Here is a 6,273-nt window from a genome sequence, read left to right on the forward strand (position 1 = left end):
ATCATATAGCTATCATATTAAAATATAAATAATGATCATATCATATTTATAAGATTGCCTTTAAATCATTAACAGATCATCATATGATTTAATTCTAACAAGGTTGCTCTGATACCACTGAAAGATTTTAATGCAATAGCGGAAGCATGAATTTCAAAAACAATTATTATGAAATCATAGAATTAAAACCTAACTCCAAGATCACCTTATCAGAAATTAAACCATATAATATGCATTAATATCAAATAAAAGATATAGAAAACATACCTCTTATCGCTAAACCCTGATTTGTGCTTAGTTGCCGGCAGCAATCTGTTTGAGTTTCCACCAGGTGCCCACGTGTTCACCCTCCAACATTGATCCACATGAGGACTCGATCAACTCTCTAGCACTTATTAGAAAATACTCTGCAATTAAATTCTGATTTATCAGAATTTAAATGTAATTTGGGCAGAACCTCCTTTCTTGGGTTTGCTGTCACACTGTTAGACCTTTTCTTCCCTTTCTTTCTTGCTCCTTGTCTTCTTAATTTTTATTCTAATTCTCTAAGCCTTTTAAAATATTTCTTGTCCTTTATCAGGATCTTATCTAGGCTAGAGAGAAGGAATAAAGAAAATTGGACAAGCAGAGCCTCTTGTAAGAAAGAAAGAAGATTTCTGAATACCCGAGACTCCTCAGCGTGCACCCCTATTTATATTGCACGTAAAGGTGCAATCCAAAACATCTCACATCCTCTTACAAATTATCTCACACCTCTTATCTATTTCTCATGCCCCATAAGTTAAGAAATGCCATGTGTACATCAAAATTGGGTTGAAGAGATGCCTTATTTCAGAAAGACTCTTCGATCTTAACTTACGGTGTTCAGATGAGAAGTCACGAAGCTTCTCTTATTGGCACCATCAACCCATGCCTTTGGATCTGGAAGAAAGCCCATCCAATGGCCAAGATATATGGTGCCAATTTGAAGAATGGTGCAAGAGATAAATGGGTGTGGATAATTTAAAACTTATCTCCCCATTTGAAATTTCAAAGGGGCACTTCCAAGAGGTGGCGATGGATTTAATCCTTATCCTTTTCTTAATTCTTCTACGATGAGTTTAATACTCAGAAGGACTCTTGCACCTCCTAAGATATCTGAAATACATTCATAGAATAAAGGTTACGGAGAAAAATAGGATAGACCTTATCTAAAGGTGGCACCAACTCCATCCATGCGCCATGTGGCTCATGCGCATGGATTTAAATCCACACGCCAAGAGAGAGACTCTTAAGCATGTGGTTCCCTGGTTTTTGGCACCCAACAGCAAGCCCAATTAAAACACTTCAAACCCACTTCAAGATCAAATCCAATTTAGCTCAAATTGGTTCTAAATTAGCCCAAATCGGAACCCGATTCGAATTCGATTCGAATCTAAATGCTAGGGTTTGCAACATGTGCTAGCATATTCAACTTGCAAACATGGTTTAATCAAATTAAATCCATGATCAATTCTCTTTGTATGTGACCCATTGGGTTCCACATCTAGCCAGCAGTGAGTCCAGGTGTAATTTAAACTAATTTGGTTAGAACACAGTCTAGCCGATTTAGGTCAAATCAAGCTGAACCATTTTGATCAATCAGAACAGCTTTTAATTAATGATCGAATTAAACTCTTTAATTCGATCAAACTCACAAGACATGATTGACGTCTAGCAACGTATCATGTCTACCTAGTAGATATAGAATTTTGATGAAAATACCAAAAATACCCTTCAGTGAAAATTATCGTGCAACTTGATCTTACGATCATCCTGCATCCCGAATATAAGTTTGGGTATGAAAAAATATCAAACCCAATTTTATATTCATATTTTTCTTGATCAAATAATAATGATTTGATTTATTAAAATATTAGAAACCATTTCTAATTTTTTTTTTTCATAATGCTTTGATCAAAGTCTTCTTGAATCATTATTTGATTGAAGCAGATAGGATGCGATCTCCTCTTACTAGGAGCGATCATTTCCATATTGACCTACTCACAACCTTCATAAGCAATCCATCATATCCAGAACATCCCGTACATGATTAAATCATGAATGAGTATGATCCAAAATATGGATTCATGCTTATAAGGTTCTATGGCAGTCTCAGGTCAAAAGATTTACATGCACAATTCCCACTATAAGAAAAAATCTGTTGACATGTAGATAAGACTCCATCAGATATTCTTTAATTGGATCAATTCAGTGAATTCATTCTCTAATGAACACTTATATCCTTATATTAGTGTCATACACAAGTAATTATGAGATTAATTATCCTCTCTGTCGAGCATACATAGGATGTACCAGTCTTACCGGAAATATTGATCCCCTACTCAATGTTCCATCAACTAGGAATATTTAAAATTAGAGTTTTAAGGTTTTAGGTCTCACTTGGTATGATCGCATCATAACCCTAAAATCATAGCCCTAATTTATGGGGTTCATCAAAATAAGATGCAGCATATGATGAACTAAATGCCTTTATTTATTTAAAAACATCAGTACATGAGTTGTCGGGAGACAAAAAATATCCATCTATTTATACATTTTGATTGGCTTCTAGGGCATATTCCTTTCAGATATAACCCGACATGCTTCTGCTGTCATCATGGTCAGATTGAAAGTTGGAGTCTGTGAACCCCACAAGTTTCAGATCTGACTCGCCATAAACCAACCATTGATCCTTAGTATTTCTCAAATACTTAAGGATGGCTATAACCACTTTCCAATGATTTTTTCTAGGATCAGATTGGTATCTACTCACTACTCTTAGTGAGTATGCCACATCTGGTCTTGTACATGTCATGACGTACATGATAGATCCTACGACTGAAGTATATGGGACTCTACTCATATGCTCTTTTTCTTCAGGAGTTGACGGACAATCCTTCTTAGAGAGAGAAATTTCATGGCCTATCGGTAGATAGCCCTACTCAAAATTCTCCATGCTGAACCTCTTTAGCACAGTGTCTATGTACGTGGACTGGAATAACCCAAGCATCCTTTTAGATCTATCCCTATAGATCTTCATCCCTAGGATGTAGGATGCTTCACCCAAGTCCTTCATGGAGAATTACGATGACAACTAAACTTTTATTCCTTGTAGTATGGGGATGTTATTTTTGATTAAGAAAATATCATCCATGTACAAGATAAGGAATACCACAATTGGACCATTTGCCCATTTATAGATGCAAGGCTCTTCTCCGTTCTTAAAGAAGCCATACGTTTTGATCATCTTATCAAAACGCATGTTCCAACTCTGAGAAGCTTGCTTCAATCCATAAATGGATCTCTGAAGCTTGCACACCTTGGACTCATCTGTGGATGTAAACCCCTCAAGTTGTATCATATACACCTCTTCAGTCAGCTCTCCATTCAGAAAAGCTGTCTTTATATCTATCTGCTAGATTTCATAATCTAGATGGGCAGCTATTGCAAGCATTATCTGAATGGATTTGAGTATTGCCATAGGGAAGAACGTCTCATTATAGTCAATACCATAATGTTGATGATACCTCTTTGCAACCAGACGGGCTTCATAGGTCTCCACCTTTCCATCTGCGCCCCTCTTCCTTTTGAAGATCCATTTACACCCAATGGGTTTAACCCCTTCGGTGGGTCAACCAATGTCCATACATTGTTGACCTTCATGGACTCTATTTCAGATTTTATGGATTTAAGCCATTTTTCAAAATCAGATCTCTGCATTGCATCCATATAGGTGATCGGATCCTCATCATCCTCATCGAGTTCGATAGGATCACCATCCCGAACCAAGAAACCGTAGTATCTATCCGGCTGACATGGTACTCTATCAAATCATCTTAATAGTGCGGTACATTAGGCTTCGAATATGATCTAATCAAATCTGACTCAGGTTCAGCTATTGATGTCGGTCTTTCTCCCTATTGAACTTCATCAAGTTCAACCTTAGAGGCAACGGTTCTTTCACCAAAGAACTCCTTTTCTAAAAAAGTTGCCTTAAGGCTGACGAACACCTTTTGTTCATTAGCATGATAGAAAAAATATCTTTTGATCTCTTTGAGATACCCTATGAATGTGTATTTGTCAGACTTAGATCTAAGTTTATCTGTAACTAACCGTTTGACATAGGCCAGGTACCCCTAGATCCTAAGGTGTGAAAGTACTGGCTTACGTCCTGTCCATATCTCATATGGAGTCTTAATTATAGACTTACTTGGAATCCTATTTAATAGATAACAGACCGATTCGAGTGTATATCTCCAGAAGGATATTGACAAGCTGGCAAAATCCATCATGGATCGGACCATGTCTAACAGAGTCTGATTTCTCCTTTCAGACACACCATTATGCTGTGGTATTCCTGGAGGAGTTCATTGGGAGAGAATCTCATTCTCTCCTAGATATGTGAGAAACTCACTAGAAAGGTATTCCCCTCCTCGATCAGATCGAAGAGTTTTAATACTCTTTCCTGTTTGTTTTTCTACTTCACTTCGAAATCATTTGAATATTTCAAATGAATCCGACTTATGTTTCATCAGATAGACATATCCATATCTGAATAGATCATCTGTGAAAGTGATGAAGTAGAAATATCCATCTCTAGCACTTGTGCTCATGGGCCCACATATATCAGTATATACTAGGCCCAAGAGCTCAGTAGCTTTCTTACCTTTTTCAGTAAAAGGTGACTTGATCATTTTACTAAGAAGACAGGACTCACAGGTTGGAAGTGATTCACAATCACTGACTTCGAGGATTCTCTTTGAGTCAGCCTGTTTATCCTGTTCTTGTTTATATGATTTAGCCTACAGTGCCATAAGTAAATATCTGATACATTATCTAATCTAGGGTGCTTGCCAGTAGAATAGACTACGTTAACAGGTTGTGATAACATATACACATCATTGTTCAAATGTTCACAAAAAATAGTAACACCATTCATAATGATATTACAAACTTATTTCTTTATTGAAATTTTATAATCATTTTTGGCCAGAAGGTCTACAGAAATAACATTTAAAAAGAAACTGGGATAGAAATGACAATCATTAAGAACAACGGTATGGGACTCAAATACAAATTTCAAGATTTTTAATGCTAGAACTGAAACTGATCTTCCATCTCCAACGTTTAGGAACCTCTCATCTTGCTCGAATCTCCTACTGACCTGCAACTCCTGCAACGAATTACAAATATGGTAAGGGCTACCGGTATCCAATACCCAGTCAGTTATATCACAAATAGAGAAATTACAAGGAGTTATCATATAAATACCTTGCCCAGTAATAGCTTGCTTCTTTCTCTACTTGTTCGGATCCAGAGAGGCAATGTACTGAGGACAGTTCCTCTTTCAGTGCCCCTACTTCTTGCAAAAGAAGCATTCAGTTTGACTCTTATCGGGCTTGATCTTTCTGGTCTGGCCTTGCACTGATGTCCCAGCCTGAACTTGCACATTCTTCACTTTCTTCTTCTTGTTCTTTTTTCTTTTTTCAAAGGGTCCAGAACCAGAAGATGAACCTTCCACTAAGTTCACCGACTCCTTATGGAGTTGGTGATTTTTCTCAAAGTTCTGAAGCAACCCCAGTAACCTGTGGTAGTTTACTTCAGACTTTGTCATTCTATAATGAGTGAGGAATGGGAGATAAGACTTGGATAGTGAGTTCAGTATTGCATCTTTCCCAAGCTGCTCATGCAAGGGAAAGCTGAGCTTGCTCAAACGCTCCATCAGCTCGATTATGTACAATACATGATCAGTGACAGATGCACCATCCCGTATTTTGACATTGAAGATGGCACAATTAGTCTTGTGCCTCTCCACATCATCGAGTGTGCCAAAGGCATCCTCCAACACTTGAAGCATGTCCTTTGGCTGAGCCATCTCAAATCTGCGATTGAACTCGTTGCTCATGACAGCCAGCTTGATGCAGCGCACCATGATCCAATCACTGAACCACTTCTGATAAGTGTCTCTGACTGTTCCACATGCATTGACAGCTGACTCCTCAGGTGCAGGATCCGTTATCACATATAGGATCCATTCATGCTCCAGGACTATCTTCAACTTTCGATACCAGCTACCGAAGTTGGATCCCACCAACTTATCATTGTCCAACAATGATCGAAGCGATAGGGATGTGGCCATATCTGCACAAAGAAAAATCATAACCTAATTAGTAATTGATTCATTAAACCTAAAGATTTGGACTATAATAAAAAGATTTCTCCCACTATTTTATTTGAATTGGTAGCCTATAC

Source organism: Elaeis guineensis, chromosome 6, assembly GCF_000442705.2.
Source record: "Elaeis guineensis isolate ETL-2024a chromosome 6, EG11, whole genome shotgun sequence".
In the NCBI taxonomy this organism is placed as follows: Eukaryota; Viridiplantae; Streptophyta; class Magnoliopsida; order Arecales; family Arecaceae; genus Elaeis; species Elaeis guineensis.